This window comes from Myotis yumanensis, unplaced genomic scaffold (genome assembly GCF_028538775.1).
Source record: "Myotis yumanensis isolate MYYU_CA2020_CCGP unplaced genomic scaffold, mMyoYum1.0.hap1 SCAF_16, whole genome shotgun sequence".
Taxonomy (NCBI): Eukaryota; Metazoa; Chordata; class Mammalia; order Chiroptera; family Vespertilionidae; genus Myotis; species Myotis yumanensis.
Window position 1 is genome coordinate 11,945,664 of NW_027223767.1, and position 22,873 is coordinate 11,968,536.

A 22,873-nucleotide genomic window follows, 5' to 3' on the forward strand; every position below is an offset into this window, starting at 1 on the left:
TAACCTACTGGTCTGACCTTCTGCCCCCTGGTGGTCAGTGCACGTCATAGCAAGCAGTTGAGCAGCCTTAGCATATAATCAGCATATTACACTTTGATTGGTTGAACGGATGACTGGACAACCGGGCACTTAGCATATTAGGCTTTTATTATATAGGATACTTTCTGCATCACCAGAAACATGAAACACACCAAAAATCCAACAAATATTTGAATTGACTTATAACCTGTCATTATTCCTTCTTTACTTTCAAGGTATCACTTTATTAACATCTAAATTCCTATTTCAGAATTAAGTAAGCAAAATGATTTGTGGGTAGTTTATTTCTACCTCACAATGCACCACCATATATTAAACAAAGGTTATAAATCTATTATTCTCAGCTAGACAAAATTATCAGTCTGATGCATGCCAAGCCACATTCACAGGCACTTTTAAAGTTCAGTATAGGCTCCACATCAGAGTAGGGAGCTGATGGGACCTGTTGGGGAGAGCCTTGCTACCTAAAATAATCATCGTCAGCCCTTCCATCTTAAATATGAATGGGCAACCAAGAACCATCCAGACAAATGAGAAAACCCAGTAAGTAGCATGAATACGAAAATCCTAGGACCTACTGAACTGAGGGGAAACAGATAATTCAGGAAATGAGAGAACTTTTTTCTCATAGAACAACTCAGGAGGGTTACCTCCCACACACTTCCTGAGACAGTTACAAAAGAAGAAACAAAACCAAGACCTAGAAGCACAAGGTACAAGAAATAAGGGCTCCAACTCAGGATTGCAAAGAAGATCTCACAATGAAGCCTAGGTCATCAACCAGCTGGATGGCTCCAGGAAAAGTGAGGAATCCCACATAACAGAGAGCACGACTGGGAACCAGGTAAATCTGAGGTTGTGATGAAAGCACATCATTCTTGTCAGTAAGAAAAAAGGCAGCAGCCCTAGCTGGCTTGGCTCAGTGGGTAGAGCGTCGACCTGAGGACTGAAGGGTCCCAGGTTCGATTCCAGTCAAGGGCACATGCCTGGCTTGTAGGCTCCATCCCCAGAAGGGAGTGTGCAGGAGACAGCCAATCAGTGATTCTCTCTCATCATTGATGTTTCCATCTCTCTTTCCCTCTCCCTTCCTCCCTGAAATCAATAAAAACATATTTTTTTAAAAAAGAAAGAAAGAAGGCAGCAGAAACTTCAGAGAAATCAAAATGCAGTATACGAATGTCCTGACCCTTACGTTTAAATAGGACAAGGGTCTCAAGGTCTGGGCAGTTCTAAATGTTATCACTAAATGTTATTTCTTGCTAAATGTTAAAATGCAGCTCAGAATTTTGCAGCTGCAGCTGTAAACAGGATAAACCTAATAAAAGTATAGCCAACTGCCAAGGAGAAATCAACATGTAATTAACCAAACAGCGTACATAAGCAATAGCTAAGCCTCCTTTGAATATGATTCCCATCTCCTTCACTTGCTGCAAGAAAATGAAGCTACCTTGCTCCAACCACTTCTCCTTCTTGAATAGAGCACCCCAGCAGCAAACCCCTTGAGTTCAGTAACACTTACATATAAAACATTTTTTAAAGACTTCAGCCCTGACCAATGTTGTTCAGTGGTTAGAGCAACACCAAAAGGCCGCAGGTTCAATTCCGTCAAGGTCATGTACCGGGCTGTGGGCTCTCCGCCCCCAGTGCATGCAGGAGGCAACCAGTGGATCTTACATCGATATTTCTTCCTTATCTCTCTGTCTCTTCCACCCTCCCTCCCTTCCACTCTCTCTGAAAAGCAATGGAAAAATTTTCCTCTGATGAGGATTAACAACAATTTCAAGTCAAAAAATTTTTATTTGCTGATTTTATATTATTGTATGTAATGGAGGTAAGTTCCACAAGTTTATAGACATCAGTGAATTTCCTACATTTGGTTTAAATTTACCACAAGTTTCCCATGTTGCTATCTTGTAAGGGTCTAGAATTTTTTGAACAAGTTTGTATTCTTTTTAATGCCCTTTCTAATTTTGTAGACTATTTTTAAATATGTTTTTATTTTAAAAAGAGAGGAGAAGGGAGAAGGATAGAGATAAAAACATCTATGAGAGAGAACCATCGATTGGCTGCCTCTTGCACACCTCCTACTGGGGATGGAGCCCACAACCTGGGCATGTGCCCTGACCAGAAATCGAACCAGTGATGTCTCGGTTCATGGGTCGACACTCAAACACTGAGCCACAGTGGCCAGGCTAATTTTATAGACTTTGATGATAATACTGCTCTCCTTGGTCTTCTCAAAGTGAATATTTGTCTTTTTAGCTTATCCATCTCAGTCCCTTAATATTTTCACGGTCATGCTTTGGACCTGCTCTAGATTACATATATACCTTTCTGGAGCAACATTTTATTCATGGGTAGGGTACTTTTCTTTAAGTTTTCAGCACCCCTTCTGTTATTATAAGTGACTGGTGGTCAGTGCACGTCATATGTACCAGCAGGTCGACAGTCACTTAGCCTTTTATATATACAGACTAGTAGCCCATCGCACGTTATCGCACACAGTAGGCCGCCCGCCACTTCCACAGGAGCCAGTGGGAACCCCAGCACGCCGGCAGGAGCCGCACTTCTTCCATGAGAGCTGTGCGGCTTCCACTGGAGGCGGAAGCAAGCCACCAGCGCCACGGGAGCCGGGAGGGACCTGCACTGCTTCCGCGGGAGGCGGGCCCACCATTTCCTCTCTGGGCCTGCACTCGGCCCTGGAGGCTGCGGGCCGGCCCCCCTGTCCCTGTCCATCTCTGCTCGAGGCCTCAACTGCATGCGCAACCTCCTCCTGTGGTCGTGACCTGTTACAGCGTCCCGACCTAATTTGCATATTTCCTCTTTATATAGATAGTGTGGTTCATGGGTCAGTGTCTTTATAAAAGGTCATAATGGCAATTAGATGCCTTCCCTGGCATTTAACATTTATTTGAGTGTATTTCTTTTAAATATATTTTTATTGATTTCAGAGAGGGAGATAAATAGAAACATCAATGATGAGATAGAAACATTGATTGACTGCCTTCTGCAGGTCCTACACTGGGGATCTAGCCCACATCCCAGGCATGTGCCCTGACCTCCTGAGCCAAGCCGGCCGGGCTATTTGAATGTATTTTAATATGGAGCCAACCCTTCTACAAATAGGGTTAGGGTTGTTTTTATCTATAAATGTTATTCTCACGCCCAGTTTGAAACTTTCCTGTGTGAAGCTGACTTTTGTTGTTGTTACTGACCCATTATTACAGTATCAGAGGACCTACCAGTAGTTAATACTTTGAAGAGAGTTTAGCTAAGTATTGTCCCGATAAATCTCACTGTTCACACCTCTAGGTGTACAATAAAGTATCCATTTGTCCCTGATTTGGGGTTTTTCAAAAGGGCCTTATTTTTTTTATATATATATATTTTATTGATTTTTTACAGAGAGGAAGGGAGAGGGATGGAGAGTTAGAAACATCAATGAGAAAGAAGCATCGATCAGCTGCCTCCTGCACACCCCCTACTGGGGATGTGCCTGCAACCAAGGTACATGCCCTCGACCCGAATCGAACCTGGGACCCTTCAGTCCCCAGGCCAACACTCTATCCAGTGAGCCAAACCAGCCAGGGCAATAGGGCCTTATTTTTAATACAACTGCCAACTTTTCCAGTGTTCCCTGGTGACCCAGGTTTTAAATAACCCTTCATGTGAAACTTCCTGAGAATCTAGTTCTTTTTCTTGTATCCTCCTTATTAACTACTTAGTTAAGGGTCAAATTCTAACAAAATTATTTCAATGTTTTCATATACACTTCTCCATTTTCTTGCTGAATCTTATGTGGACTGAAAGTTGACAATTTTTCTAATTAACAGGCTACTTTTACAGCTTGTTTACTGGCTCCTCAAACAGTATTATAATCTACTAGAGGCCCGGTGCACAAAAATTTGTGCACTGGCGGGGGAGTGTCCCTCAGCCCCACTTGTGCCCTCTCACAGTCTGGGACCCCTCGGGAGATAACCACCTGCTGGCTGGCCCACTCCCCGGGTGGCAGATGGCAGGCCCGATCTCTCGGTGCCTGCCCCGCCTCCCCAGGTCGTGCACACAGCAGGGCCGATCCGGGGGTTGGGGCGCCGCCCCGGGTCAGGTCACACACAGGATGCCCAGATGGAGGCCGGGCGGGCTGGCCGATAGCTGCTGCACCACCTGGCCGCCCCGCGTCGGGTCGCACACGGACACCCGCAGCCCCGGGTCGCAGATAGCAGGCCCGGATAGCGGCAGGACAGGCAGGATGGCGCTGTCCCGCCCTGCCAGCAGTATGCAAATTAGCCGCCATTTTTGTTGGCAGTTAATTTGCATATCGTGCTGATTAGCCAATGGGAGGCGTAGCGAAGGTACAGTCAATTACCATGTTTGTCTATTATTTGATAGGATGCCAGAAACCTTTTACTAAAATGACCATCATCTTTTCCAGAATAAACCAATTAAAAACATTTAATCAAGGGAACAAGGTGGTAGGAGCAGCACAGCATAGTGGTTTAGAACCTAGACCAGCCGTGGGCAAACTATGGCCCGCAGGCCGGATCCGGCCCGTTTGAAATGAATAAAACTAAAAAAAAAAAAAAAAAAAAGACCGTACCCTTTTATGTAATGATGTTTACTTTGAATTTATATTAGTTCACACAAACACTCCATCCATGCTTTTGTTCCGGCCCTCCAGTCCAGTTTAAGAACCCATTGTAGCCCTCGAGTCAAAAAGTTTGCCCACCCCTGACCTAGACCCTGAACCAAACTGCCTGCATTTGAATCAGATTCCTCTACTCTCTAGTTGACCTTGGGCAAGTTACTAAACTACTCAGTGTCCCATTTCCTCACCTATAAAATGAGGATAATTAAAATAGGGTTGTTATGAAGATTGAGTTAATATTTGTAAAGTACTCAGTACAGAGCTTGACACATAGTAAATGCAGCAAAAATTTCATTAAATTATAAAAAACTGGTAGTTCAAGCCCTGGCAAGGTAGTTCAGTTGGTTGGAGCATCATCCCATAGACCAGTGGTTGGCAAACTCATTAGTCAACAGAGCCAAATATCAACAGTACAACGATTAAAATTTCTTTTGAGAGACAAATTTTTTAAACTTAAACTATATAGGTAGGTACATTGTTATTAACTTAATTAGGGTACTCCTAAGGCTTATGAAGAGCCACACTCAAGGGGCCAAAGAGCCACATGTGGCTCGAGAGCTGCAGTTTGCCAACCACGGCCATAGACCAAAATGTTGGGGGTTCAATTCCTGGTCAAGGCACATACCCAGGTGAAGGTTTGATCCCAGGTCACATATGGTAGGCAACCGATCAATGTTTCTCTCTCACATCAATGCTTCCCTCTCTACTCTCTCCCCCTTCCTCTCTCTCGAGCAAAAAAAAAAAAAAAAAAAAAAAAAAAAAAAAAATCCTCAGATGAGTATTTAAAAAACAAAACAAGCCGAACCGGTTTGGCTCAGTGGATAGAGCGTCCGCCTGTGGACTGAAGGGTCCCAGGTTCGATTCCGGTCAAGGGCATGTACCTTGGTTGCGGGCACATCCCCAGTAGGGGGCGTGCAGGAGGCAGCTGATCGATGTTTCTAACTCTCTAGCCCTCTTCTCTGTGAAAAATCAATAAAATATATTTAAAAAAATAAAAAAAAAAAAACCTGGTAGTTCAGTGTAGTAGATCTTTCAAGCCTGACCACAAAATAAATGTGCTTCAGGCTCTCCCAGCACTGGCATCACGGCTGCTCCTTCCCTTGCATCAATGCTGGCCACCAGGCTGCTCTGGCCACACACAGAATTGCCACCTCCACCATCATCCCTTCCACCTCTCAGCAGTTGGAAATGAAGCTAGTGTCATATCTGGAAGAAAACTTGCCAAGCAGGAAGTGTGGCAGGAGGTGGAAGAGTGGGTGGCATCGGACAACAAACAGCCACACCTGAGCATGATCCGGTTTGGTGAGAATCCTGAAGTCATTCCTATGTCCTCAACAAAACCAGGGCTGCTGCAAATGCCGGAATCAACAGTGAGACAACTGTGAAACCAGCTTCAATTCAGAGCAAGAACTGTTGAATTTAATCAAGAAACGATGATAATGTAGACCGCCTTCTTATTCAGCTATTCCAAAGCACACTGATGAAAGATCTGCAAAGATCTTTGTCCAGACAAGGATGTTGACGGCTTTGGTATAATTAAGGTAGGGTGATTGTGTTTAGCCCAGTATTCCTTGTTACCGGCTACCCATGGGATATGTGGGAAATAATGAAGAGAGCTAACCTTCCAACCCTAGGGAAGAATGTGATTGTAGCTGGAAGGTCAAAAAATATTAGAATGCCCATTGCAGAGAGGAGCACACAAATGTCCTGGAGATGATGTCACTGTCACAATGTCTCAATCACTCCCAAAGAGCAGCTGAAGAAACATACAATTCTTGCAAGTCTTGTGGTCTCCACTGCAGGCATTCCAAATCTGATCACAGCAGATATGATCAAGGAAGGAGGAGCTGTGATTGATGTGGGAATAAATAAAAATTCAAGATCCCATCACTGCTTAACTGAAGTTGGTCAGAGAGGTGGATTTTGAAGGAGTCTGGGAAAAGCCAGTTACATCACTCTAGTCCCCAGTTACATCACTCCAGGCCCCAGGGGGCACTGATCCCATGGTGATGCTAATGAGGTGATCCCATTATTGCAGAAAAAAAAGTGCTGAGTCTTTTAGATCAAGTACTGAATTCGCCCTAGCTGGTTTGGCTCAGTGGATAAGGCGTCAGCCTGCGGTCTGAAGGATCCTGGGTTCAATTCTGGTCAAGGGCACATGCCCGGGTTGTAAGTTCGATCCCCAGCAGGGGGCATGCAGGAGGCAGCCCATCAATGATTCTCCCTTATCATTGATGTTTCTCTCTCCCTCTCCCTTCCTCTCTGAAATCAATAAAAATATAAAATAAGTTAAAAACAAAGAAGTACTGAATTCTAAGGAGTTTATAGTGACAACTAATTAACTATTGCATCTTCTGGGTCAAGGAAAGTACTCCAAGCCAATTCATGAGGCAAAACAGGCCAATAGAAATGCAGTATTTCTTAATTTATTCTACTGACATGGTTTTAAATGTTCTGTTACTGAAAACTTAACTGATGGGTGTTTGCACACATAGGTCTGTAGCACCTTACCAGGGAGCACCCATTATCAAGCTGGATCATGTCATCTAGCCATAAGAGAAGCCATTATCCTAGTTACTGACATGGGGGACATTGTCACATTGAGAATGGCTGCTGAACTTTATCAGACCACTTCAGTTACACTTTGCCTTTTCTAAGACTGCACTTCCCAAGTGCTATTCTAATTGGTACTCACTTTAGGTTCCAAACCTTTTGAGTTCAACTGGTGTGAGAAATGACTCACCTGTCCAAATTTCAAATGACAGACTGGGAAACAGAAACATGGCGAAAATGAGACTTTTAGTAATATTCCCGAGAGAGGGCGCCCATTGTACAGGAACACATGTGGGGCAGGGAACACAGCCTATTTATTTAGTCCCTCCTCCGGCTCCTCATTGGTTGAATCCTGTGAGATCACCTGCTCTCATACAGTGCCTAAGTCTTGCTGTCTCCCATTGGGGGGCCATTAAAATATTGGGCTGAGACCTTTCTAGCTGTCTCCATCTCCCTTTGTTTAGGGGAATCACAGCTCTCATACCCTCTCCCCACCCGCCACATCCTATTTGCTCTGGGGAAATTCAGTAACAGCCTGGCCACATGCTAACCTGACAAGCTCAGGGAAGGCCTGCATGGCGGTCTTGCAAACTCAGAGACCTAAAGTAACCACAAAGGATGGTCTGAAATTAAACTTTAAAAGCAGTTATGGTGGCTAGTTACATTCTAGGCTGGTATCTTCACCGACAAGGTCAACCTTTACCTTAACTGAGCCTTGTCTATTTACATCTATAGTAACATACCCTTAAAATGTCTGGGTAACTTGAAACTTCTTTTTCTGGACCCCTTAGGGCACAATCTAATGGGCCTGGGCGCCAGGACAGATACCACAAATTCCTTCATTGTTATGTTCATTTTTCCTGCACCCACCTAAGTATGTGTCTGTTATTTTACTTTTTATCCAATCCCAGGGGTCCCTCCCGCCCCCCACCTTTGCTTTCTCCTGCCTTTCTAGTCTATCACCAATGGGTTTCATGTAACCCACCTTCATCCCTCCTTTGATTGCAATGTATAAATACAGATGTAACCCGCCATTCTCCGGAGCATTATCTCAATCCTTGAGGTTCTGATTCCTGGCAAATGTCGACAGATTGGCTCAAATAAACTCACAAAAATTCTTTACAGGTTTGAATGTTGTTGTTTTTCACATTAACACGATGAAGATGAATCAGAGGCATATTTCAAAACAAAGGAAAAATGTTGCTAAAGGAAATTAGGGAAAAGGTAAAATGAAGAAATGATGGTAATTGAGCAGAAAAAAATTTATCCAAATTTTATACATACTGACTGATAACCAGAAGAGCTACATGTTAACAGTATCCTGAGCTATTTTATAGCTTAGTCAGTCATTGGGGAAACATCTCCGTTTGTTCCATACACTTTTAGCCCTTGTCTTATGTGTGTCACCATTCATGAGGTTTCTCCACTAGGATTGAAAGGCTTATTTTATAAATAATTCATGTGTATTGTCACACTTGATTTGTCCCATGTCCTTAAACTTCAATGTTAAATTTTTGTACTGTTGGGGATGTCTGTATGGCTTCTTTGATAGATCTTGAAACCAATTTTTGAAAAACAAAGCTTGAGCCTGGTCGGCAAGGCTCAGTGGTTGAGTGTCAAGCTATGAACCAGGAGGTTATGGTTCGATTACCGGTCAGGAAACAGTCCCTTGTTGCTGTCTCAATCGTGTGTGTGTGTGTGTGTGTGTGTGTGTGGCGGGGGGAATGTCAATGATGATTCTCTCTCATCATTGATGTCTGTCTGTCTGTCTGTCTCTCTCGCTCTCTTCCCCTCTCCCTCTCTCTTCTTTCCTCTCTGAAATCAATAAAATTATATATTTTAAAAAATAACAAAAACCTTGGGCAGCTTGTATAAGTATGCAACTTACTTTTCCATCAAAGAATTGTCAGCAGCTGCCTGCTTTTCTCTGGTACACCTGTTAGCTTTCCCCGATAGATTTCTGAGAGCTTAAGTTAATATTGAATGTAATCAAACTTTCTTTTCTTTTGTTTTGAATAAAAACACTTCTGACTGGAAAAATATAAATGTGTTTTAGAATTTATAACATACAAATGACCCCTTAAAATTAATCACTTCCAGAAGTTATATGCACATTCCAATGATATCACCATTACTGAAAACATTTCTAAAACCTTTTTTGGAATAGTTTTGAAGAGCCAGATTAAAAACTAAATAAGTTCTCCATGGTACCACCTCATTTTACTGGACAACTGGTATTATCCAACTTTTTTACTCCAATTTTATTCATCAGACTTACCCTTTCCAAAAATTCAATTTTTTACAAATGACAAAAGTTTGCTACCCCTGTGGATATTCAAAAGACCTTTCCAAGGGTTGCAAAGACAGTCTGTTCAGTTTGCTTCAAGTTACAGTGAGAGGATATGTTCACTGTGTTATTTGAAACTATGTAACTAGAGATACTAAGGCTATAGACAGCCAATATAGAAAACTATACTGGTAAAAAAAAAAAAAAAAAGCTTTAATGATTCATCTATAATCTCCTGAAGCTTAAATGAAGGTAGATAATTATGTTCTCTCCTCTGCTACCCAAATCGTCCCTCAATACCATGTCTCATGGATGGAGTTATGAATCTCTAAAGTATGACAACTTTCACATGGGGCATTATCATACTGTATATGACCTTCAGGTTTCTAGCAACTGACAAATCAACTCATTTGGGTATAAAACAATATGTCTAAAATGCTGTATTTACAAAGGAACTACTCTTTGTGCATTGGTAAGAAAATCCATTTTATATGAGATTGCTGTCTTCTTGTTTATAATTGTAGAATGCACTAATGAGATTAGAAGTTCTTTTGGACCTCACTATAGGTCAGCGATTTTCAACTTTTTCATCTCATGACACACAAACTAATTACTAAAATTCTGTGACACATCAAAAAATATATTTTTTGCAGATCTCACAAAAAAATATGTGTAATTTTGATTCATTCTCACCCGACAGCTACTGTTGTGTTGGCTGTCATTATTTTATTTGACAACCTAAGGGAAAACAGCTCCGCGCCCCTGACTAAATAGTCAAGCATTGCATGTTTTTTAAATTCTTGCAGCACACAGGTTGAAAATTGATGCTGTAGGTAATACGTGTCTTTTTACCAAAATTCTCCTACTTCTCCCCAAGGAAACATTTACAGAACGTTTAACTTTTCTAAGTCGATCTAAATATGGCCTCCCTTTTGGTCCTGAACTTCTTTTTTCTACCTTACGAAGTGCTCAGAAACTTATCTCAGAAGTAATTTTAAGCTTTAAGTGACTAAATTTATCTCAACATGGTTCAAAATGAGACTAAAATAAGTTTTGCAGATGTCATGAAAGCAAGATCTAAGTTTTTACTGAGGTTTCTACGTATTTTAAATGTTCCTTATCCAACTTCAATTTATTTAATTGTCTCAAAACAGAACTAAAAAAAAAAAAAAAAAAAAGAACAACTTCTTTAAGAGTTAGCAACTTCTATCTGAACTAGGTCAACCTCTAACCAGGGCTAGCCAACGGTTTTCTCTGTTCCTTAGATCGCCAATTTTAACAAAAATTCAGAAGAGTTATCTTACTCGGTTCCCCTTTACTTCTCTTCAACCCATGACTTAATGCTATACCAACAAATTCACTATTTAGCAAAGCCGTTACCTAGATAACGAGCCAGCAACCCGTGAAGGACCTTTCTTGTAACTGAGTAGCAGTTCCAACCCTAGGTGAGTCTGCTCACAATATCTGAATAAGTCTTCTACTAGACTAGCTTCTGGTATATTTTTGGCAAGTCAAGTTTTCTGCTTTGCTTTCTAGCAGAGAAACGTATGTTTAAAAAAAAAAAAAATCCCACCAAGAAAAATTCCCAACTCCGAACCTAGTAAATTCCGAACCAAGCGAACCCATTCACCAGCTGGTGGAATCCACAATCCCTGTTAAATCACTGAAGAGCTCCCGCCCCGCCCGGGCTCAACCTCCCCATCCGTCCAAAGGCGACGACAGAGTTAGGCACCACCACCGGGCGATGAGGTTCAAAAGCGATAGCAAAAGGGGTCTCAAATGTGTGAAGGTGCTGGGGGCGGGGGGGGGGGGGGGGGGGCGCGGGGAGAAGAACCTACGCTTCCTTCGCAAAACTGAAAGGACTGCTTCGTTGCTAACCAGCAAGAGAGAGGCGCGCACGAGCCACCTAAACCCGCTTGATGGCACTTCCCTGAACTCCAAAAGGGGTGACTGGCAGTTCGGGGCGCAGTCACGGGAATGCCACTGCAGCCCAACGTGGGCTGCTTCCGCTCTCGCCCCCGACGGGAAAGCGAAGGAAGCTCACATTCAACCGGCTCCAAACTAGCCTCCCGGCCGCAGGGATGTCCAGTGGGAAGGGGCGGGGAGAAGGTTGGACACGCCGCTGCCACTTCAACGGAGCCACCCCTTGCGCCACCAGCGCCCCAGGCCCGCGGTGCCACGTCCCGGCCTCCGTCCACCGGCACATCCTCGGGAGGCCGCCCGACTCGCTCCCCTGCAGGCGCCCCTCGTGGACCACACCTCGGGCCAGGGCGGCGAGGGAGCAGTTAGAGCGGCTGGAACCCTGGCCCCCGCGCTGGCCGCCCCAGAACCCGGCCCGGGTCCGGCCCGGCGCGGCCTCAGGCTGCCCCAGGGCCCGGCAGGCTCCCCGGGGACAGGCCTGGGCGCCGCCGGCCCGGCCCGGCACCCTCGCGGCCGCCGCGCGCCGCAGGCTCACCTCCGACGTCTCAAAAGCGCATATTCGCCGCCACCCGACCGGCGTCTCCGCTCCGCTGGCCTCCCCAGGCCCGCCCAGCCGCTCAGCTCCGCTCCCCTCCGCAGCCTGAGCTCCACTGCGCGCACCCCACCGCCCGGCTCCTCCCCGACACGTCAGGAGCCGCCTGGGGGCTCGAGGCCATTCTGTGACGCACGGGGGCGGGGCTCGGAGCATGCGCGGGAGCGTGCGCGCTGCGGGGCGGGGCTGTGGGAATGATGGCGTCACAGGGGCCGGGCCCCGCCCCCGCCCCCGCCCCACGCTGACGTCAAGCTGCCGGCGGCCAGTTCGCTGGCGCCCCCAGACGCCGCGAAGTGCGAGAACTCAGCCTTCAGTGTTCCCCAAAACGCGCAGCTGTTCGGGAAGTGGCGCCGCGTGGAGGAGAACCGGTCTGCCAGTTTTTCAGCCTCCAAGGTCCTTCAACTGTACGTTTCAGTGTAAACGTTTATGAACTGAATCTCGGCTCATTTCACCTCCGAGTCCGCCCTGAGCACCCAATAGAATAGCAGGGGTATTCTAATCCTCCTCCTCGCTCACAAATGCCGGTGTTGTTTGTTTTTAGGGCACTTCCTGTAGCTGAAATTTTATATTTTTCTTGTGATCCTCGGGAGAATGTAGGTTCCATGAGAGCTAGAACCTCTATCTTAGGCTGTTCGTATCCCAACAGATACCTTGGTCCGGACACAAAGCGGGCACTCAACTATTGTTGAATTAATGGATTCCTTGAGGGCAAAGGGAATATAAATATATACTTTATATATCTAAGCGTATATTTATTTATATAAATATGTGTGTGGTCATTCCCCTGGAGTCCCCAAGGAATGGGATCCATTTTGTATATTATACATATTCCCCCTAGGAGACTTGAGAAAGAAGGGGGGGGTGTGTAGCTCAGAAAGGGGAGAAGCAACATTTTAAGGGGTGGAAACGAAGAAATCGCGCTATTTTTTAAACAAGTTTAGGAGCCTTTGCTGTGTAATGGGCAATGGTTCTCTGATGTCAGTGCTCGTGGGATTGGATCTGTGGGGTTTGGGGACACGATAATGATGTGTAAGACAGGCCTCAAGGTGAGAGCAAGGTGAGCCTGGGAGGTCCAGTTGTATTGTTGAGGGCACGGTCATAAGCAGAAACAATGCAAGATGGATTGTAAGAGGTATCCCAATCAATGAAGATCAGAGAAGTGATTAATGGGGTTTGTGGAAAGGATGGTACCTTGAGCTAGAATAGGGTTGAAAAGATCACAATAATAATAATGAGCAGTTACTTTTGTTGTACCGTTTGTATGTACTGGCAATTTTGCTAAATGCTTGGTCTGCATAATTCAGTCCTCAGAGTGATCCTGTAAGATAGGTACTATTAGTGTTCTCAGTTTATAAATGGGGGATGGAGACTCAGCAAGATGAAGTTGTCCAAGTTGTTCAACAAGAAAAAAGAGAACTCAAGATTCACACCCACCTCGTCTGGACTAACCCAGAAAACACACTGTGAATCACTACTATACTGTTGCTCAAGAAGGAGGACTATTTACCATAATTACTCAGCCCTGGCCGTGTGGCTCAGCTGGTTGGAGCATTGTCTGTGCACCTAAGGCAGTGGTCAGCACACTCATTAGTCAACAGAGCCAAATATCAACAGTACTTTTTCAAAATAGACTCACCCAGGCCGAAAACCGACTTCTGTGCATGGGCCATGAAGTTTCAATTGCACTATACGTCCGCCTGCACGTGGTATTTTGTGGAAGAGCCACACTCAAGGGGCCAAAGAGCCACATGTGGCTCGCAAGCCGCAGTTTGCTGACCACGGGCCTAAGGGTTGCAGGTTTGATTCCCAGTCAGGGCACATGCCCAGGTTTTAAAGGCAACCTATCAATGTTACTCTCTCACATTGATCATTGATGTTTCCCAGTCTCTCTCTCCCTCTCACTACCTATCGAAAAAATAATAATAATCTACACTAATAAAAGAGAAACATGCAAATTGGTGTCACTCCGCTACCCTTCCCATTGGCTAATCAGGGCGATATGCAAATTAACTGCCAGCCAAGATGGCGGCCGGCAGCCAGGCAGCTTGAAGCGAACATGAGGCTTGCTTGCTTCAGTGACGGAGGACTCCAACGTTCCCTGCCTGCCTTTCTGGCCTCTGAGCTTGCAGTTTGAAACATTGTTACAAATATAGAAGCTAAACAAAACCCCAGAAACCTGCTTTCAGCCAGCCAGGATCTCAGAGCTGGAGTTGAAACAGTGTTTCGATTATAGAACCCAAACAAACCAGATACCTGCTTTCAGCAGCCGAGGCCTAGGAGCTGGAGCCAAGCCTCAGAGCTAAAGCTGGCCCAGAATAAAAAAAAGAAAAAAGAAAAAAAGGAGCAGTTGGGAGCTTCAGTCACCCGCCAGCCTGAAAACAGCCCTCAGCCCCTCACCCAGACTGGCCAGGCACCCCAGTGGGGACCCCCACCCTGATTCAGGACACCCTTCAGAACAAACCAGCTGGCCCCCACCCATGCACCAGGCCTCTATCCTATATAGTAAAAGGGTAATATGCCTCCCAGCACCGGGATCAGCGTGACAGGGGGCAGCGCCCAAACCCCCTGATTGCCCTGTGGCTCTGTGTGTGACAGGGGGCGGGGCCACAACCCGCCCCCCACGGGCCCTGCTCTGTGCGTGACAGGGTGGCGCCGCAACCTCCCCATCGACCCTGCCTTGAGTGTGACAGGGGGCAGTGCCCCAACCCCCCAATTGGCCCTACCCTGAGTGTGACTGAGGGTGGATTGCAACCTCCCGATCCGCCCTGCTCTGTGCATGACAGGGGATGGCGCCCCAACTCCCCAATCAGCCCTGCTCTGAGTCGGACCAGGGGCTGCACCTAGGGATTGGGCCTGCCCTCTGTCACCCGGGAGCAGGCCTAAGCCAGCAAGTCGTTATCTCCCAAGGGGTCCCAGACTGCAAGAGGGCACAGGCCGGGCTGAGGGACCTCCCCTCTCCCCCCGAGTGCACAAATTTTTATGCACCGGGCCTCTAGTATAATAATAAAAGACATATCCTGCCCTAGTCGGTTTGGCTCAGTGGAGAGTGCATTGGCCTGTGGACTGAAGGATCCCAGGTTCAATTCCAGTCAAGGGCACATGCCCGGGTTGTGGGCTCTATTCCCAGTAGGGACCATGAAGGAGGCAGCCAGAGACAACCTATCAATGATTCTCATCATTAATGTTTCTATCTCTCTCTTCCTCTCCCTTCCTCTCTGAAATCAATAAAAATATATTTTTTAAAAAAGACATATCCCCAGGTGGGGATTAAAAATAACAACAACAACCACTTAGTGAGCTAGAGCATAGTGCTAAAGTAAGTACTTTACATACATGCCTCCCTCAGACTCACAAGCAGCTTGTGAGGCTGAAATTATGTCCTTCATTTTTTATGTTGAAAAACTGAGGATCTGGGGTTTTAAACCCCACGCAGGGCTTAGTCCAAGCCTGGCGACCTGGGACATCATGGAAGCTCCTCTAGGCTCTGGGGCTCTGCTTCCCTGACTGGAGCTGTGTTCCGGCTGATGAGATGACAGGCAGAGCGGTAATTAGATAGGGAGGCCTTCCTGTGGACCTAGTGCCAAAACAGAACAGTCCATCCCAAGAGGAAAAAAGGCTGCAACCCTTGTCCCTGCCCCCTGGCTGAGTCCTAGGGAACACACTGAGTCACCTAATGGCATGCCAGGCCCTGCAGAAAATGCTAGTGTCACCTTTCAGTCCACCACCTTTCCCACCCAGCCTGGACCCAGACTGGTATTTGTTAGGACTGATAGGCTGGCCCTACCTTAATGAGTAGGCTTTGCTTGGCAGAGTTCTCAGACATATCAAAGCCCTGTGCTAATCTCCTTCCTCGTGCTGGTTGAGCTTTCTCAGCAGACTTTGCCCCACTCCCTGCTTCCGGTATGCCCATCCTGGGAAAATAAAGTGGAAGTGAAGACTGAAGGCAGCCCCTAAGGGAAACAGAAATGACGAAATCAGCTTTGTGAAGGTAGAAAAGGTGAGTGATGGTTGCCCTACCCTCTGCCTTCATAAACCATTAGGAAGGGTTTGCTGAGGCCTGAGTCCTAGTACAAGGTCTTTCTTGGGTAGAGCCAAAGGGGTCAAAGTCACAGTCCCTGAGAGCATGCACAAGCATTCCAATGTCTTTCCTGGCAAAAAAAATCCATTTCCCAGTATTTCCCCCGTATCTCCCCAGTCCACAGTCTTCCATTTATCTGTCCCTCACTTCCCAAACGTCTCTTCCTTAAATTTCTTCTTGTTCCAGCCCACAGAGTCATCAGAATAATCTCTCTAAAATCCCACTGTACAGAGCATCACTGGTTCTAAAACTTGTTTTGGCCTCCTGTTGCCTATGTGATGAAGTACAAACTACAAAGTCTAGCATTCAAGGTCCTCCCAAAGCACCTCCAACACACTTATCCAGTCTGCTTCTTTTTTTTTTTTTTTAATATATTTTATTGATTTCAGAGAGGTAGGGAGAGGGAGAGAGAGAGAAACATCAATGATGAGAGCAAATCGTCCATTGGTTGCCTCCTGCACACCCCCTACTGGGGATGGAGCCCATAGCCCAGGAATCTGCCCCTGACCAGAGTCAAACCTGAGACCCTTCAGTCCGCAGGCCAATGCTCTATCCACTGAGCCAAACCAGCTGGGGCTCCAGCCTGCTGCTTACAGTCCACCCATCTGGGTCTGAACAGAGTCTCTACTGCATGCCCCAAAGAGACAGTCCCCTTCCTCTCTGGCCTTTTATTAACTCCCACTGTCCTGTGCACTGCAGCTGCTCCCTAGGTTTGGCCAGCCCTACTTTCGCTCTGCCTTTTGAAGTCCCACACATACGCTACCTCTTCCAGGAAGCCTTCCCTGTTAACTAAAGCCCCAAGTGAGTGCTCCGTCCTCTGAGCTCAGGTAGAGCTCCGCATAGTTCACAGGAGACTTACTGAACACAGCCTTTTGGTCATGGAGGTGTCTGAACTCCCCAGGGAACCAAAGCTCATTGAGCACAGGGACGCTGTTGACTGTCTTCATATCCCCAGCAAAAGGGATGTAGCACACACTTGTGTAATATGCTTCAGTGAAAACGAAAGGATGAATCAATGATCTAGTGCAGGGGTCCTCAAACTACGGCCCGCGGGCCACATGCAAATACAAATATTGTATTTGTTCCCGTTTTGTTTTTTTACTTCAAAATACGATATGTGCAGTGTGCATAGGAATTTGTTCATAGTTTTTTTTAAAAAAAACTATAGTCTGGCCCTCCAACGGTCTGAGGGACAGTGAACTGGCCCCCTGTTTAAAAAGTTTGAGGACCCCTGATCTAGTGGCTAGAACTCCAAATACAAGGACTGACAGCACTTTCTGGGAAGTGACCCAACTTGTGAGAAAAATTATCTCATAGAGAGAAGATTTTCACTGCTATGAATGGCCAGCTTAGGTAACGCCAGGTGATAAAGGGACTGGGATTCAAGTCATGGGCAGTTACGACTGTTCTCTAGCCCAAATCTTAAACCCAATCTATAGCACCTATGACACCCAACGCAACATCTTTTGCTTTTGTAATAAAAAATACTAGTAATAATAGTTTTTTAACTTTAAAAAAGTCTATACTTGGACCTAGAGGTGGTGAGTGGTTTTATGGAGGGAGGAGAGTCTGTCATTCAGCAGCTATGAGTTTAGTGCTTGCTCTGTTCTAGGTCGTAGGGACTCAACCATTGAACTATAAAAGGCACACCTCACCCCAGCCCCAGCCCCATCGAGCCTATATTCTAGTGGGGAAGGCAGACAATAAGCAAATAGACATGACAGGTCTGTCCGTCATAACAAGTGCTATAAAGAAATATAACCAGGGTAAGAGGATAAGGTGCGGCAGGGCTGCTCCCTGAGTGAAAATAGAGCTTAATGTTCATGGGATTCCCTTCCTTTATAAAATAGTTTAGGCCCTTAAAATACAGGTCCACCTCATTTTATTCACAGATGTTGTATTATTTACAAATTGAAGGCAAGACCGGCCCCCCAGCAAAACGATTATGACGTGAATTATTGCGATGGTCTAAAACTGAACCCACGACATCTCTGAGGTATGCCTGTGAAGGGCTGCTATACAAAATGCAACAGAGCCCTAGCTGGTTTGGCTCAGTGGATAGAGCGTTGGCCTGCGGACTGAAGGGTCCCAGGTTTGATTCTGGTCAAGGGCACAGGCCGAGGCTGCTGGCTCGATCCCCAGTAGGAGGCGTGCAGGAGGCAGCTGATCAATGATTCTCACTGATCTTTCTTCTTTGTTGTTACTCCTCACCTGAGGATACTTCTTCCATTGATTTTTGTTTTGTTTTGTTTTTTTTTTAGAGAGAGTGTGGAAGGGAGAGAGAGAGAGAAAGAGAAACATCAACATGAGAGAGACACATCGATTGGTTGCCCTTGCACACACAGCGAGCCTGCAAACGAGGTACATGCCCTTGACCAGAATCGAACCCAGGACCCTTCAGTCCCCAGGCCGAAACTCTTTCCACTGAGCCAAACTGGCTAGGGCCCATCATTGATGTTTCTATCTCTGTCTCCCTCTCCCTTCCTCTCTGAAATCAATAAAAATGTTTTTAATAAATAAATAATAAACCACTGTTATTTGGGTTTTCAAAAAAAAAAAAGATGAGCTTTCCCACGATGATTATTCTTTATTTAAAAATAATAAAATAAAATGCAACAGAGTTGTGAAATTAAGAATGTTGAAATACATGCAGATGCCTTAAACAGAGAAGTGTATCAAAGGGCCTGGCACAGTGGGCATTCAGTAAATACTGGTTGGAAGAATGACTTGCTAGGAATGGTAACCTTTCATGTTTGATACAAAAATGCCCACTTCTGGTTAGTCCCTGACCCTTGGCCCAGCCAGCCATGAACTGCCCAGCCTAGGGTATCCCTATACCCCCTTGAAGGGAGAAGAAGGTTCCATTTATTGCCTTTATTGCACCCTCAGTAGCTTCTTGAACAAACAGTGCCCACCAACTACCCACAGCACTTCAGGCTCCCAACCTCAGCTCTTCTGTCAGAATTTGTCCCCTAAATTGCAAACTCCAGTGGCTGTCAGTCAACAGAATGGCAAGAACTAGGTATGGTGACTTTTCCTTGAGCTATTTTCAGTTCCAAACCTCCCTCTTGTCCCTTCCCATTTCCTGCGTGTCTGAGAATGCAGCCTGCTTCTGGCCCTGGGTCCACTGGCCAGCAGGGTGCCTCACTCTGTCCAGTGCTACACTGTCTCCAGGTGTAACTTTCTCTGCAAAGTGGCTCTTGCAGATGAGAAAAATGAGGCCAATTAAGGTTAAGGCTGTAAAAGACCTTTCCATCCGGGTCCTGCTCTGGTTACTGGTATCTGGAAAGAAAGGCCCTCATACTCATCCAGGGGGTAAGCAGGTTTTAAGAGTTTCTGCTTAGCCCTTTTTCTCTACATGATATCCTGCCTTGCTCCTATGAAGCTCTCGGAGCTGCCCCAATTTCTTCCCCAGCAGCCTCCCTGAACTGTTCGGGAACTGTCTGCAGCCTCTTGGAGGTCTTTGTGGCCTCAGAGCCTCCACTCGCCCAAACTTGAGTCTTCACGGTCAGCCCTGGTCCCCACCCAGCCCCTTGACTGTCACGACCCACACCCCAGAGTGACAGCTACCTCCACAGAAAAGGGTGGCATGACAGTGTTGATTGCTAATTTGGTTCACACCTGGCAACCCAACAACTGTTGACATCACACCTCCATACACAGTGTGACTCTCCCCGGACAAAAGCAGTATCTGCTCGCGCACCTGTACACAGACACGGTGGCACCAGTGTTACCCACTCCCAACCCACTGTAATGAAACGACAGGGCTTAAAAGACATGGAATGTTTCTTACCAACCTGAGCTGATCGCATCTGGCCATTTTCAGCCACATTCCCATCACCAGGTAAGCCAATGAGTCAAAGTTACCAGGACTGAAGATCATGCATTCAACCATTCAGCAAATATTGCTGAGTGCCTTGCACTGTTCTAGGCGCACAGATAGAACTGCTAACAAAACAAGCTGACAGGAAAGAAGGAAACGGAAAATAAAGAAATAGTATGTTGGACAATAGGTCCTGTGGAGAAAAAAATTAGCCAGGACTTTTCGATACTTTATATTTAGGGTGGCATTTAGGGCAACGCCTAGCTCTAGCAGGTAATAGGCACTTAACATTTGTTGAATAAATAAATACCTTGCAGTAAATGTCTTTAACTTTAATATTTTCATTGCTCTCTTCTTGCATCAAAGCACTTACATCATCTAGAACACTAATATAGAACTCCCCCATAAAACAATGAACAACAAGCAGCAAATTAGCACAATTTAAAAAATACAGGTGGCGGCCCTGGCCAGGTAGCTCAGTTGATTAGAGCGTGGTCCTAATACACGAAGGCTGCAGGTTCGATCCCTGGTCAGGGCACATACAAGAGACATCCAATGAATGCTCCAATAAGTGGGACGGCAAATCAATGTTTCTCTCAAATCAATAAATTAAAAAAATTTAAATACAGGTGGCTCACAATCACAGTATATTCCACCTTGCTCCTAATCAAAAACATTCCAAATACAACAGCAGAGGTTCCATATTTCATCGAACAAACATGTGAGATTTTAAAACAGATTACAAAGTGCAGACACAAGCACAGAGAAACCAGCACTCCTGTTAGGGCACCACGTGGGTATCGCTAGATGGAAGTTTCCCTGATGGGCAGTTGGGCTGTGTGAACCAGACACTTGAAACCCTGCCAGCTCTGCCCTCGCCGGTTTGGCTCCGGGGTTTGAGAGTCAGCCCACAGACTAAAGGGTTGCTGGGGTTCACTTCCAGTCAGGGAAGCAACCAATCAATGTGTGTCTCTCACATCCATGTTTCTCTCTCTGTGTCTCTCCCTGCTCCCTTCCACTCTCTCTAAAAACCAATGGAAAAATATCCTCTAATGAGGATTACCACACACACACACAAAGAAAACACGCAACCCCAGCGATCAGCCTCTCCTAGGAATTGACCTGAAGAGAATTAAGAATGCATCCAAATTTAACAAAGCAAGATAATGTCCTCGAAATTCTTGGCCAATTATTTTTCTTGGCTTTAGGACCTTTTTAAAATCCGTCCTTTCAGCCAAGTCACTCCAGCAGATGCAAGAGTGGCCCAGACACTGGTTATGGGTGAGCTTCGATAGGAGGGCTCCCAATTCCATGGCACAGATCACAGAAATTCATTCCTTTTTCTTTCCCTAATTAGTCCAACCTGATATTATTACCTCCTGTAAACAAATGCAGGGTGGGGCAAAAGTAGGTTTACAGTTGTTCATGTGGAAATTAATAAATAATAAAAATAAACTATTTTGCATACTCATAACTGTAAACCTACTTTTGCCCCACCCTGTGTATACTGCTTCTACAGATAAAGTTTCCACCCTACAATTTTTGTAATTTCACATCCTCTGAACCCCTGTTTATTGGCAATATAGTGATATTTGGGGCTTTGAGTGGTAGAAATTCAACTCTAGGTAACCTGGGTTGTGAGGATTGCTTCTCTTGGGGTGACTTGTCTGGTTGTCTAAATAAGGGAACTATACCCTGACCATTTATAGTTACACCCTAACATGGGAAACGCCAGTCCATGGGATCTCAGAGGAGATTTCTCACGACCTTCCATCAGCTCCTGTACAACACAACACAGGTCTTCAGGGCCACTTTGAAAATCACAAGGAGGTCCTGTGGCCTTTATATGGAAAATATTTTCTGCTTAAAATTAGGAGATTGGGCTTTATTCAGGAGTGTCCAGTCCCCAGAGGCCAGTTCTGATTCCGATATGCAGAAATGCAGACAGGAAACATCGGGTTCCCTGATCACCACCCCTTCTATGAAAAGAAAGTCTGCGTCCCTTTGGAGAGGGGGCCAGGCAGACAAGAAGACAACTTGTGCTGAAGGCGGGATGAGGGGGCAGCTGGGGACCCCTTTCCCCCAAGCACGTGGCTCTTTCAGCAGTTTTCTAAAGCCATGTGTTAACAGAATGGTTATGAAAACCCTGACCAAAGATATTAGAGGAAGCAGCGTGAAAGCAAGAGGCCTGGCTGGTTTGGCTCAGTGGGTAGAGTGTCGGCATGTGGACTGAAGGATCCCGAGTTCGATTCCGGTCAAGGGCACATGCCCGAGTTTTGGGCTTGATCCCCAGTGTGGGGCGTGCAGGAGGCAGCCGATCCATGATTCTCTCTCATCATTGATGTTTCCATCTCTTTCTCCCTCTCCCTTGTGCCGAGCCAGCTCAGCCAAGGGTTTGGTGAGCCTGAGTGAGGGCGGCGAATGGATGAAGAAATGACAAAGAGAATAAGCTGGATCTAGGTGGATCTTCCTGTGCCTGGCTGAGCCACAGAGAGAGATCCAGAGGCAAACTGAGCCTTTATTTTATAGTCAGAGGTAAACAAGGTAGTGGTCACCATAGTTACAATGTTCTTGTGAGTTTCACTTGTTTTGGCAGCACTTGCTATATCTCCCTCAGCCCATTAGCTTCCCAGATAAGATCTAGGGAGCGTCATAAGGTCAAGCCTAATTATGCTAAGACAGTGGTTCTCAACCTTGGCTGCACATTAGAATCACCTGGGAATCTTTTTAAAATCCTGATTTCTGGGCCTCATAATTACTGTGCTAAGAGGACTGTGCCCTCTAACCTGGGACTTGTTTGTGGCTTTGCCAACAGGTCAGTCCGAGCCTTAACCCTATAGCCACGCACTACACTCCCTTCCTCTCTGAAATCAATAAAAATATTAAAGAAAAAGAAAGCAAGAGGCCCAGACACACGGAGAAGGTGATCAAAAGGT

The 22,873-nt window shown here is 45.8% G+C and overlaps 1 protein-coding gene and 1 pseudogene across 9 annotated transcripts in view; one reads left to right on the forward strand and one right to left on the reverse strand.

Moving 5' to 3' along the window:
• NDEL1 (nudE neurodevelopment protein 1 like 1) overlaps positions 1 to 22,873 on the reverse strand; it is a 98,281-nt gene that overhangs the window by 67,491 nt on the left and 7,917 nt on the right. For 4 of the 9 annotated variants that reach the window (XM_070395558.1, XM_070395560.1, XM_070395557.1 and 1 more), the window contains exon 1: positions 11,980 to 12,130. The exons of 1 other annotated variant lie outside the window; for it this stretch is intronic. The gene's annotated coding sequence lies outside the window, so the exon portion shown is untranslated. Of the gene's footprint in view, positions 1 to 11,979; positions 12,131 to 22,873 lie in introns of those variants that run through there. 4 more of the 9 variants (XM_070395563.1, XM_070395562.1, XM_070395564.1 and 1 more) reach the window with 2 other exon arrangements.
• On the forward strand, positions 4,289 to 6,645 carry LOC138994650 (bifunctional methylenetetrahydrofolate dehydrogenase/cyclohydrolase, mitochondrial pseudogene; annotated as a pseudogene).